The sequence below is a fragment of the Canis lupus genome, chromosome 6 (genome assembly GCF_003254725.2).
Source record: "Canis lupus dingo isolate Sandy chromosome 6, ASM325472v2, whole genome shotgun sequence".
NCBI classification, from domain to species: Eukaryota; Metazoa; Chordata; class Mammalia; order Carnivora; family Canidae; genus Canis; species Canis lupus.
In genome coordinates, this window is record NC_064248.1 from 13,924,628 (window position 1) to 13,938,988 (window position 14,361).

The following is a 14,361-nucleotide window of genomic DNA, read 5'->3' on the forward strand; positions in this document are numbered from 1 at the left end:
ATGCCCTGAGCGGAAGGCAGATACTCAACCACTGAGTCATCCAGGGGTCCTTGGTTTTCACCTGCTGTATCTGGCATCCCATTTGGCTTAGCATTCATCCCAAGTTACTGGTTTCTGATGAAGTGATATTCCTAGCGATTACATTCAAATGGTCCATAGTGCATTAGCAAACCTCATCTTTGTAATGCCAGCTTCTGAAATGGTATCATTCAAGCCTCATGGGAGACATCTTGGTCTTTGTACAGCAAATATTGAACACATGGTTTAATGTAAAGGAAGACCAGTGATAACCCCCCTTTCTTTTCCTGACTCTTGCTGTGTGTAAGGTAACTGACCCCACCCTTTATAGGCTAGCAAGCAGGGCACTGGCTTATAGAACAAAAGTGCTTGAACCCTCCTTGTAAGCATTGCAAGAATTTGGTTTGGCCATCATGATTATGCTAAATTTATAAAATTATTTCAGTAGTTTCCCTATTTTCCTAGTCTCTACAATAGCTTTTATAAAATAGGGGCTCTCTCTAGTCAATGAAGGTTTGTTAGAACTCATCTGTTAAACAGAATCAGGGCCTTCTGTCTGTGTGTTTGGGATGTGGGGGTGTGGGAGTAATGGCAGGGGTACTTTTGGTTGTTGGTTCCATTTCTTTAATTGTTGTTGGTGTATTTGGGATCTTTTAAACCTTCTTCAGTTAATGTTGGTAGTCTATATTTTTCTAGAAAACTATTCATTTTATCTAAGCTTCAATTTTGTTGACATAAAGTTATTCATTGTATCTGCCTTTTTTATTTTATTTTATTTTATTTTATTTTATTTTATTTTATTTTATTTTATTTTATGTTATGTAGGCTCCACACTCAGTGTGGAGCCCAACATGGGGCTTAAACTCATGACCCTGAATCAAGACCTCAGCTGAGGTCAAGAGTCAGATGCTTAGCTGACTGAGCCACCATGCCTCTATTTTATTTTATTTTATTTTATTTTATTTTATTTTATTTTATTTTATTTCCCTAATTAAAATAAATCTCAATGTATATCTGTTTCTATTCCTATCATTGTTTTTTATGTTTTTTCCAACCATTTTTTTTAAAGAAGCTGTTTATTTTCCTTCAAACCTCTTTCCATTTTGTTTGCCTTTGTGGAACAGCAGTTTAAGACCACTCAGTGGTTGCTCCTACCCATTCAGTGGCCCAAGCTGTGGGAGCTTCAGACCAGTCTTCCGTGGGAGGCTGAGTGCTCCAGTCTTCAGTAGGAAACTGCTAAATAGGCACAGAGGGCATCTGTCCCTCTTCAGGTGCATATGTAACCTCAGGCTGAATAGCAGTGAACTCAGGACCTGGAGCAGTTCACTCACCCTGAAATTCCTCCTTGGGCACAGCCTTTTCAGCAGTAGCCTGCTCTTCCTTTTCAATCTCTTCAGGATCTCCATAGAAGTAGAGATCAGGCATAGGTATTCACAGGAAATGGTGCCATGCATGTGCAGAACTTCCCCAGGGCCAGCATCCACCACATCTGATCCACTGAGTGAGCACTCTTGTTGTTGAAAGGGATGGCAATGTACACATAAAACAGAGGAAAGTCTCTGTTACACAGAGCAGTGGTGGGCAGGCTAACATAAGACATCTCTGTGAGAGGCTGGTGGTCAGCCCTGAGATCCATAACCACCAGAAGTCTGGGCTCCTGGAAGCCTGCCTGGATCTGGTTAGTGAGGATTCCAGGAGTGAGGCAGCCAGCAATAGAAGTGGCTCTTGGAGCAGCAACAAACTTCAGCACAGCTCACTGGCCAGTTTTCCTGGATGATATGACACTGACATCAGCCAGATTTTCAATGGCAACAATGGCATGAGCTTCCAGGAGAAGCTTCTCCCAGGTTCTCCTCAGATTCATGATGTAGATGCTGTCACTTTTCCTCTCATAGATATACTATTCCATTTGGGAGTCAGGGTTGGTGCCACCTAAGTGGGTTCCTGCTGCAAGGAACTTGAGGACATCCTCCTCCCTCATTGTCAGGACATTGAGAGCTCCAGATATTATTTAAGTTTCCCTTTAAGTTATGATGGGAATGCAGAACAACATGGTATGGACCCCTCTCTGGGTAGTGCGGAAAGGCTCCATCCATTTGTAAATGTTGCTAGAGGCTTATCTATTTTAGTAGTTCAATTAAAAAGCCAGTTTTTGTTACTCTGTAATATTATTTCTCCTTTACATTGGTTTTCTATATTGCTCATTTTTCATTAATTATAATTTTTTTCTGTTTAAATAAGAAAGTAGTATTTTAACATAAGCAGTAGTTCATTGCATTTGCCAGAGACTTTCATGAATTTTTGTGTTGTTTCTCATTTCTCATGTGCTTCTTCCTTGTCTACTTTCCTCTGACATTGAGAATCTGCTGGTGATAAAGTCTCTTATTTATTGCACATCTGGAAATATCTGTTTTGGCTTGACTGCTGAATGATAGTTTAGCTGGGTATAGAATCCCAGGAAAGGTGTGTTTAAGATTTTTTTGCAAGTGCTTATTACATTTTATAATTATAGACATTATGTACATTATAATTATATACATTATATACATTTCAAAAATGTCCATCTCCCACCAGAATTATTTTCCTTTGTTTTGTCCATCTCTGTGTATCCCCGTCTCTAGAACAATGCCAGGCACATAATAGGCACTCAAAAACAGTACTAAATGAATGAATGAGTGAATGAATGAATCCCTCACTAGATTTTCTGTTCTCTGAGGGCAAGGTGGATTTCTTATTGTTTAGGACTGAGTTCCAGTGACTTGCCTCATGCCTGACATAGTAGGAATTAAATAAATATTTGTTGAAAGAATAAATGAATTCACCCAAGTTCTAAAACCAAAGAATAAGAATAATACTCTCAGAAACTATTGCCTTTTGAAAAAAAAAAAGCAGCCTTTGGAGCCTTCTAGCCTCACATTTTCTTTTTAAAATTTATACCCTGGGGTTAGCTGCAAGGAAGTTGGGGACAGAGGGGGGCTTTCACGAAAGCAAGGCCCTCCTTGGATTGTTCCCATTTACCAAATCTGCACAGACCTTCAAAGGCCTATTCTTAGAAAGGATAATGTTCTCCAGCTTAATGGAGATTCTGGTTGAGAACTTGTTTCTAATCAGACTATAATGCATCATCACTGATGGCTCCTTTAAAGGAAAGGGTGTCACAACAGGAAAGATGACATCCAGGTGCAGATTGCATGGACAGGAATGGTGACTAATAAAATATTCAGCAGTTGCTGCTGTGGCCTTAGCAAGGACATGCAACAGAGCCAGCTGATGCCTGAGTGTGAGGAAGTGCACCGGGATTTGTAGTCAGGCCCATTTAAGAAGGAGGCAGAGGCCTCTGAGGCCCATTGTACAGGAGGCATTTAAAGAGTTGCCCCCTTGGGAGCACTAATGCACTTCGATTTGGCCATTTATAAAAGGGAAGGAACTATTAGGACTTTGAAAAGATGTCTGGCCTGCACCATTTAGAGGACACAGGGGTCACCCATGTGTCAACAAAGAGGGTCATTCATAAAGCCCTCAGTCTATTCATCAGCTCTAAAACCCAGCTCACCATGCTAAGGGTGGGGTGGTGGGGGATGTGCTGCTGTGTTTCTCTACTTTCTGGTCAATTCTAACAATTTGCAATTGAACATTTGCTCTCACGCACGTGTGGTCTTATCTCCAGACAGTGTCTGTAGACACAGATGCACCCTATCCGACTCGAATCACCCCTTCCATTGGACGAGGGCAATCATCTTGTAACTGATGCCCTCTGCCAGTTGGTGATGGGGCTACAATGCATATTCTCTGCCTCTGGTCACTCATAAGACCACACAGCTCACCAACAGCCAAGTTGGAGAGACACAAAAAAAAGTGGAGAAAAATGAGTTTTAAAGATGCCAAAGCTAATGTGTTAGCAAGATTTTAAAAACATGTTTTCCTTGGCTTGCAGAGAACAGAGAACAGACCTTTTCTCAAACTGCATCTCCTTCAGCCATGACGTCTTCTCTGAAACATGGAAGTATAAACAGAGAAAAACATCCCTTCCAAATATTGGTTCAGATGCAGGCAGAACACAGTTGCCAAAGGAGAAGAACAAAATCAGAATCAGAAAAGCAAATTATTCTTGAAGGCATCAAAGTGGGTTTCCCAAACAAAGGAGAGTGCTATTTCTTTGTTAAGGAAGAAAAAAAAAAGCCATTATGGAACATACTTTACCCTTTAATGCTGATGTATGACAAAAATGCTTTTGCTCTGATCTGCGATCTGCCTTTCAGCTTTGCCTTTCAGGGACTCTCAAGCTTTAATGTCCCCAAGAAAGGGACTTATCGAGTGGCTTTGTACATCTTTCAAGTAAAGATTAACAACAATAATAATAAAGTAATAAATTGGCCTCAAACCTTGGCACAACCTGAAACCATATGTTCTGAGAGTTGCTTCATTCACTGATAATTAAGTTTTCTCCCCCTTCCCCAAAATGAGACTTTTTAGATCCAGCAAATAGCTTTAGGCATGTGGACATCTTGATGGAGTCTCCTTGTTCTCTTTTAAGGATCAAATTCTGGCTAGCTTTGTTTGAAGTTCAGATCCCTGCATAGCATCTGAGAAGCGTTAATAAAATAGTACTACATACGTGGAGTTATTCTAAACTCCAAAGACCTCACTCCAGGAGGTAAATGTAATAGCAACTTGCTGACTTTAACAACAATATCACCACAAAAGGATGGTCTCCAAGTCAGTCTGACATGATGATATCACACACATCTTCACACCCCAGGCCATCCAAAGAACCCAGGTGTGGGGATGCCAACACGTTATTGGATCTCTTAGAATCAACGCCCAGTGCAGACGGTTGCCAGCCCTCTCTGCAGCAAAAGTCACTGAGCATTTGGGTATACACACAGTTTGTTTGTCTTGAGTTAGCACAGCCTTGCAAAACACAGATGTTTTCCTTTTAATCCTGTTTGTACTTCGCAATAGTCACATGTGGTGTCATTTGGCGGTAGGAATCCCCTCTAGGAATGATCCTGCAAGAGAAATAGTGTGTGCATGGAGCCATCTGATTTGGGGCAGCTCCACGCTTCTCTGCAAAACAGCACACTTAATTTATTGGAACAGAATGGGTTATAAGAGTAGGATGAACATATAAACACCTCTTTTTTAAAATGCTAACTATATAGAATCAAATCATCTGGCCCTTTAAGGTAAGTTTATGACTATGTTTAATGTCATAAATCCTTTTGGATTTTCAGTCCTCCATCAGGATTTCTTGACTTTCCCTCATGAGAAAGGTACATGCCTTCAGATTCACGAGCTCAGATTAATGGCAAACAGTCTGGGTTCAAGACTTGGACCTGCTGCTTCCTAGCTGTGTGGCCTTAGACAAAGTACGTTACCTCTCTGGGCTGTTTCTTCATCAGTAGAGAGCAAATATAAGTAGCTATGTCACAGGGCTGTTGTGAAGATTAAGAGGGATACTGCACAGAGGCACACAGAATAAATGTGTAATACATATTTGTTATTCTTTTTATCTGTGTTCCTCATTTCAGGCCCTGGACCTCAAACTGCATAAAGAACCAGCTCAAGGATCAGAGCCTTGTAATGAAGACGGTGTGTGTATTTCTTTTCTGCCCACAGAAACACCCACCTCACCCCCTCCTTTGGATCAAGGCATGAAGTTCACTACGAACTATGAAATTATCACAAAGCTCATGTCACTGTGGTGCCGTGGTGTAAATTTTGGAACAGCTCTAGATAGAGGTTTGGTCCTTGATGAATGGGACATGGGGCAGATCAGTTGTGGGGCATAAAGGAGGATCCAGATTCAGTGATGGTTAACTAGGAGCTTAGTCTGTGCTGGGAAATTTGTCAGCCTATTTTCATGTGTGGTTTTGTGTAACATCCACGACAGATCTATAGGACAGGTTTTATCATGATTTCCATTTTATAGAAGTAATTGAGCTTTAGGGAAGCTAAATAATTTGCCCATCCAAAACTTTCCCTCAGCTTGCAGGATAAAATCCCAGATCCCAGGGGTTCTCCATAGAATGACCCTTCATCTGTCCATCTACACATCTCATTCATTCCCTACCTTATCCGTCACTGTCACCTAAAGGAAACTCAGTTTTCTTTTTCTTGCCTTAAAGGAGACTGAGACTCCCACAGCCAGCAGGACAACCAACAGAAAATCCAACCCCCGAAAGCACTGAACTTTAATGATAGTCTTTACCGACAATTTCTCATGGAAGACCTTCACACACAGAGGGATGTCTTAAAAATCTACTTTCCATACCTCTCACCTCAAATCCCTGGTTCTTATGGGAGCTACTCATCTCATTTTGTTCTCTCCTCCATTAATTCCTTAATGCTGCTCCCTTGTTCCCTTCTCCGGCGATCCACCCCCTGTCCTTCCTCAAGTGGAGGAAACCAGCCAGCTCTGACCTTCTGCCCTGGTCCTGTTCTTCCCTTGCATAGGTTAGCACAGCAAGGCCTGCAGGTAGGGTGGTTGAAAGACTGTAAATATGTCTATTAACATTTTATTTCTCTTTATTGGATTCATGTTGCACTCTAGCAAAACTGAGCCAGCGATCAGTTTCCTGCATGGGCCTCACTAGTTTTTTTCTCTCAAGACTGGCTCTGCCCAGGCAGGGCCCCCACCCCCTCCCCTGACTGAACAACCACTTTTTTTTTTTTTAAGATTTATTTATTTATTTATTTATTTATTTATTTATTTATTTATTTATTTTATGATAGACAGAGAGAGAGAGAGAGATAGGCAGAGACACAGGAGGAGGAAGAAGCAGGCTCCATGCCGGGAGCCCGATGAGGGACTTGATCCCGGGACTCCAGGATCGTGCCCTGGGCCAAAGGCAGGCGCTAAACTGCTGAGCCACCCAGCGATCCCCTGAACAACCACTTTATAGGGATGGCAGGCGCAGGTGCCCTTCCCTGGGCTCCCACACATCCCCAACCATAGCTCACACGTGGTGGTCACCACACCATACTGGATTATTCACTTAGAGATCCATCTCCTGCCTTATTTTGAGTTCCTTGAGGGCCCCACAACAAGCTCTGCACAGATGATGGCTTCTGTTGTTTTTAAGGAGTGGTTTAAACAAATAAGAATGGATTCTTCTCAATGACAAAAGGACAAAAGGTGGGCTGTTACAGGTGTCAACTCCATAGCTGCCACGGGGAGGCAGGGCCAGCCTCTCCGTGGTCCTGTGGACTGTCCCTCCCGCTGGAAGCCCCATCAATGCAAGATGGCTCTGGGGTTCTCGATGGTGCATCTGTGTTCAAGAGAGGGAGAAATGGGCAGCTGAGGCAAGCTGGCCCTCTGAACTTCTACCAAGAATGCAACAGCTTTGGATGTGAACCCTGCCATGGATGTTAACCAAGGTGTCTCATTGACCACTGCTTGGTTGCAGGGCATTCCTCAGCTTGCTTAATGGGGTCTTGTGATCAGATTCGCTCTTACAATTATTTTTGTTGTTTTTTATTGGTGTGAAATTCATGAGACATAAAGTAACCAATATAAAAGTGCATAATTCAGTGGCATTTAGTACATTCACTAGGTTGTACCACCTCCACCTCTACCCGGTTCTAAAGCATCTTCCTGGGAAGGAGACCCAGCCCTCAGAAAGTAGTTTCTCCATGATTCCCACCCGCTGCCCCTGATAACCACCCATCTGTCTCTGGGACTTTATGGATTCAGCACACTTCCTGTAAATGGAATCCTACAACATATGACCTTTGGCATCTGCCCCTTTCACTCAGTATCATATTTTTGAGATTCTTCCTTATTGTATCATCTATAGGACCTTCATTCTTTCATATGGATGAATACTTCTGTATTGTATGGATGTACCACAATTAGTTTGCCCATCCATCTGCTGATGGGCTTTTGGGCTGTTTATCATGTGACTTGAGCCCAGGCATGCCAGCTTCAACTCTCCACTGTGGGCCTCTGAAGAATGCTGGGCCTGGGTCTGGGCCCCAGAATGAACACGTACATAAACGAGGCTCTGGGGGATGTTCTGGTTGCCTAGATGGAGTGAGCAGGATCCTGGGACAGGTGGGAGCCACCTGGGGACCCACTAGACACCATCTTCACCTACTTCCCAATCCTGCCGCAGCCCTATAAGTTCCTGCCTTTTGGGAGAATTTGCCTTCTGCATCCACTTAGAACCACCAAGGAAGCAATAGCTGTTTTAACTTGGGGTCATCCAATCCAGGACTACGTTGGCTGCAGCCCAATCAAGAACATTCCTCAGCACTGGTGTCATTTTATGTCGTTCTTATTAGTAATCACATAGGATTCATAGCTGGTTGACTCTTTACTCTTGCCAGAGGCTGATAAATTGGCCAGACGCAAGGATCATTCTTTAATAATTAAAAGCCTTTATGGTTTGCAGGAAGAAGCAAATTTGCGAGTATCTGCCATGGATCTGTGCAGTGTTCCTCCTAACCAATCAATGGCTGCATCCACTGTTGGCTGGTAAACTGTTCACCTTTGACTTAGCCTCTGGGACCTCAATTCAGCCATCCAAGGCACTACTATCTGCAGAGATCAGGCACTTCCAGGTGTCCCCTGGCATTTGCATATGGACTAATTGGCTCAGGGAAACGAAAGGATGGCCCCTGAACGGGCTCAGCATCTGAGAGGTTTCCATGGAATTACTGCTTCAGCCCCTTTCAGTTTCCTGCTTTGGAAATGTTTGCACCTAGCACACGATCTTGGGCCCCCAGGGAAGGGCTCTGTCTTCCTAGCCATCAGCTTATGATGCCATAAGGCATCTGCTTATGACAAGTGAAGGGAAGAGTTAGACATGATATACAAAGGCATAAAATAGACAAGAACAGGGCAGCCCGGGTAGGTCAGCAGTTTAGCGCCGCCTTCAGCCCAGGGCGTGATCCTGGAGAACCGGATAGAGTCCTGCAACCGACTCCCTTTATGGAGCCTGCTTCTCCCTCTGCCTGTGTGTCTGCCTCTCTCTCTCTCTCTCTCTCTCTCTCTCTCATTGTGTGTGTCTCTCATGAATAAATAAATAAACAGTCTTTTAAAAAAAATGGACGAGTATAGCTCAAGATGACTTAACTTTCCTCAAAAGCAGAGATTTTATTTTAGGGTGAGGCATCCCTGCATCATACTTAAGAGCTCTGGCTTTTGAGTCAATAAGACCGGAGTTTGATTCCAGGCTTTGCCACTTCTAGCTGGGTAACCCTGCGTTCGTTACTTAATGTCTCTGAGCCTGTGTTCAATCTCACAAGGAGTAAATAGGATAATCCTGTACAGTGCAGTACCTGCCACAACGTGAGAGCTCAGTAAACTGCAGTGGTTAGTAATTTCCATGACTCCTTACTTCCCCATTTCACTTGCTCCTGTGGATCCAGACAGATCTGCCAGGACCCACCCTCCTCTCCGCCATTTCAGTCATTCCAATCCAGGGTTTTATGGGCTCAAATCTTGTTGGGGCATTTTTCTTAGGGGGTTCTCTTTGCCAGGATGGGCTGAAGATTATAAAGTGTGGTTAAGAGTTTCAAGGTCAAACCTAGTACTTCCTATGAAAATAAAAGATGGCAGTACATTACGTTGTCAAGTTAATACAGTGTGATGGAGCATCTCCAGACTGCACATCCTGGAAGACTGTAAAAGTCTAATAGATTTAGGGAAACTGTACCTCGGGGAGCGTATTAGACAGTGCTCATCAATGGATCAAAACTGTCTTGGAGGCTCCTTTCTCGGGGAACAGCAGTGCTCCTTAAATGATTGCTTTCCCTTCAACAACCTGGAGATAAATTGTACTTCATACATTAACTTTACACGAATGGGCCACTTATTTTGACTGGAGAGTGCACCTTATTTTACCCTAAATGAAAAAGCATATCCTTTGAAAGCCAAATTCTGCATCCTTTTAAATTACTGTAAAATGACATAATGCCATATTAATTTCCCCAGCTCCATCTCCACTGACTTCAGATATGTTTGGACACGTTTAGCTTTGTGCCCTTATTGGTGAAGTGTCTTTAATCATTCCAAAGGATGTTTTGATGCATTCAAGTTTTAATCAGATCTACAATTAGCAGACTGTAAAGTTTGTGCATATGCTCCTAGGAAGCCATCATTTCAATGAGCTTTGATCCTGGAAAGAAATATCATTTTACAATGAAAATGTTAGCAAGTATAACCTAACTGGACCATACAGACTTTGTGAGAGTTACCATGTGAAATCATCAATTTATTTTCCTCATTTTACACAGTCCTAAAATTGCATATGGTTTCATGACCTGAACAGTCACTTAGGAGCCTTTGTTCCAAGGAGCTGAGGTTGGATGAGGAATAGTGCTTGACAGATTCTTGCCCCTTGCTTCTCATGCATCTTTCCCTTAGTTAGGATTTAATCTCTTCCATGGGGAGGACTGTTCAAATTGAGTAATTTAAATCCCCTCTAATTTAAATAGGCAATGCATCATGGTATCCCTCAGGGACCAGGCCATTGGATGGAGCATCCATTACCAGAGTCTTGATTCCTTGGGTTCAGAGACAAGATGCTGTGGGACGAGGTGATGCATCTCACTTCTCCCACAAGTTTGCAAAACAGTCCTAAGCCAGCCCAGATAACAGGGGAAGGGAAACAAGCTCCATCTCCTGATAAAAGGATTGTCAAAACAAGAAGCCACCTCAAATCCACCACAGCAATGCATGGTGGCGGTTGCTTTGGAGACTGTTACCATTTGAGGCCTATTGTTAAACTGTACTATAGAAAGGAGGTTAACAAATATGCATCCTCAACTAAGCCAAGAGCAACTTAAAGTAATTTCTTGGCTCTTTACAAAGTAAATTTGATTTACCCTTGTTCCTCATCCTCCAATTCTAAGTGATTTCTAAGAATCACTAAATCTGGTCCATTTTACTTTCTAAATATTGTGCAGATTTCCACTTCTCTCCGTTTCCACCATAATCACCACTATCACCCTCTTCACCACCACCACCATCACCATCATCACCATCACTACAGTCACCATCACCACTACCATCATCATCAACACCACCATCATCACCACTATCATCACCATCACCATCACCATGATCATTGTTCTCATCATCATCACCATCACCATGATCATTATTATCACCATCACCACCACCATTACCATCATCACCACCATCACCACTACCACCATGATCATTATTATCACCATCATCATCACACCACCACCATTGTCACCATCAGTACCACCTCCACCATCACTGGCACTGTCACCATCACCCCCAGCAACCCCAACATTACTACTACCACCATGACATTCATCGAATCCACTTCTACTTCACTGCCATAGCCTCCTATCTAGCTGTACCATCCTGACTTCTTTTAATCTAGTTGCTCCACGGCAGAGTGATCCATTCAAAGTTTGATCATGTCGCAGACCCCGCTTATAACTTTCCAATGGCTCACCAGCATTCTTAAGACAAGAAAAAAAATTATTTATCATGGGGGACAAGCCTCATCTACCTCTTTAGTTTCATCTCACATCCTTTGTTTCCTTTGTTTCCTTTGCTCCAACCCAATCCTTTCCATTTTTTGTTTTTGCAATATTTTCTCAACCCACATGTTTTGTTAACCATTACCTGCCATTTCTTCAGGCTGCATCTTGTCAGTAGAGCAGCAGTCTTGGTTGGCCTTGCGAAGTTTGGGGGAACAGCAGCTCTTCTCCTACCTACATATAGATGTCCCTGTTCTCACAGTTTATGCATCTCTGAGTGGCCCAACTCAGGGACAGTACCACTGTGCCAGAAGGGCATGGGCGAGTTGTACTAACCATCCCGTAAGCTGAGCCATCATCACTTTTGTCAGGAGTTGGCAATGCTGAGTCTGGCATGCTATCTCATCAACACATGCTCTTGGGTGTAACAAACCCACAAGACTCAAGTCCCACCTAAGGGTGACCCCGCTTTCAAATTGCCTAAATTTATTGCATTACATAGCTTGTATATACATGGAGATCTAAATCAAGGTTTCCACCACGGTTGGGCATGATGGAATCAGGAATGTTTTCTGTTCCCATGTCTCCTTTTGTTCCCTCATCCTTTGAGAAGCATGTCTGGTGTGACCCCCACCCCCCACCCCCCGAACTCATTTATGAAGCTACCTCCCTCTCAAATTTGTGACAATCCTACAAAGGACTTTTGAATAGCAGTCCTGAAAATCAGAACCATCCCCATACCTAGGGACAATTTAACCCTAAATCAGATAGAGAATAAAGATGGGGAACAAGAATTTTGCAAGATGAAAAAACCTAATCTCAGTGCTTTCAATAACTTAACATTCAGGTTCCTGGCAGGGGGAAGACTTTCTGCCTCATCTTGACAGGGAAATAGTTCAGAGTTTCTCACCCCACACAGCCTTCCTAAAAGCTTCCTGAGTTCTGTGTTCTCATAACCCCATTTCCTTTCTTAAAAGTTCCCAGATGCAATGAACTGAATGTTGATATCCCTACCCTCCAAATTTGTAGGTTGAAATCCTAGTTCCCAATGTCATGGTATTAGGAGGGAACACTTTTGTGGGATGATGTGGGATCCATGCTTTTATAAAGAGGCCCTGACATGCTCCTTTCTCCTTCCAGCATGTGAGGACACAGTCAGACAGCCATCAGTGAACCAGGAAGCAGGCATGGAATCTGCCAGCACCCTGATCTTGGACTCCCAGCCCCAGAACAGTGAGAAATAATTGTTGTGTAAGCTGCCCAGTCTGTGATATTTTTGCTATAGCAGCCCAAATGGACTAAGACACCAGCCCAAAACACGGTATTGAATATATATTTGTTAATGACTAACAATTTCACATATTCTAGATTTCTTGTCCCAGAGAAGTGTTAAAGCTTCCCAAGGGCAAAGACTGAATTTTTCATTTCTCTGAAATAACAAGAACATAACAGAGCTTTTTGGTGGGCTGGAAATATCCTGTACCTTGATCAGGGCAGGGGTTACATAGGTGATACACGTACATTCACCAGCCCTCACTTAAACTTTGTGTACTTTACTGTTTTATGCTACACCTCTGTAAAACTGAAGATAGTGAAAATAATATGACGATTTATTAAACATTCTCTGTGTACCCGGCACTGGGCTATGGGCTTTATGTATATCATTTTTATCCTCATAAGGACTGGATGAGGTTGAGATCATCCCCACTGAAGTGTTGAGTAAACTGAAGTTCAAATCAATGAGATAGTTTGTCCAGCGGGTCAGTTTTGGAGTCATGAGCCACATTCAGGCATGTTCAACTATGAATCCCATGTTCTTCACAGCTGGGCTCACCAGGGGCTCAATGGAAAAAGAAACACACAGACACAGACACACAAACACATGTGTGCATACATACATACATACCTATACACACACTTATTCAAGATGAACTTTCAAACTAAAATTCCAAAATACATCTTACAAAAAATGACAAATAGGGGTGCCTGGGTAACTTAGTCCATTGAGTATCTGACTCTTGATTTCAGTTTAGGTCATGATCTCAGGGTCACGATATCAAGCCCCAGGTGGGGCTCCACAGTCAATGGGGAGTCTGCTAGAGATTCCACCTCTCCTGATCCCTCCCCACCCTGCCCCCCCCAAATAAATAAATTTTTTTAAAAATGACAAACAAATTCATCCTTCCTAAGGAAATACAAATATGAGATCAGTCTGGACAGACTTGCACAAGATGAACCCGAAATAATGCTTCCCAACCACTACACCTGAGTGTCTTGTTAAAATGCAGATTCAGATTCAAGACATCTGGGGTGGGATCGGGAGTCTACATTTCTCACAAGCTCCAGGGGATGCGATGCTGCTGGTCTGTGATCCACACTTTACAAACTCAAACATCAGAGCATATTTCAATGCACATGGGATCAATCAAATAATTAGTAAAACACGAGAAATTGCTTAGAAAATTAGACAATAGTTCTTGCAAATGCAAAATATTGGCATTATCCCCGGACAGGGCAAAAGCAAAATTTTCATTCCCAGTGACGCACTTGAAACCCATTTCTGAGGGGTTCAGCCTGAAGCCTGGAGGTTCCTAGCTTCCGGGTATCAAGTTCCCCCCAGCCCAGCCCACCCCAGCTCCCAGGGACACCAGAGGTGGTGACGCATGATCTCTTTCTGTAGGAGGAAGCCTCTGGGCTCTGCTTACGGTCCTCTCCAGTGGCTTTCACAACTGCAGCTACAGATGCAGCACGGCCGTTATTATAAACCCCAAGTCTGGATTCACAGATGAACACGAATCACAACTTCCCATTCCCACTGTCCCTTTCTCTTGCCCTGCCTCCACCCCAGATTTTGACAGAATGACTTCTGTCATGTTA

At 43.0% G+C, this 14,361-nt stretch overlaps 1 pseudogene; it reads right to left on the reverse strand.

Annotated features, from left to right (window-relative positions):
- Positions 1-1,146: 1,146 nt before the first annotated feature.
- LOC112679041 (40S ribosomal protein SA-like) lies at positions 1,147-2,023 on the reverse strand (annotated as a pseudogene).
- Between the last annotated feature and the right edge of the window lie 12,338 nt (positions 2,024-14,361).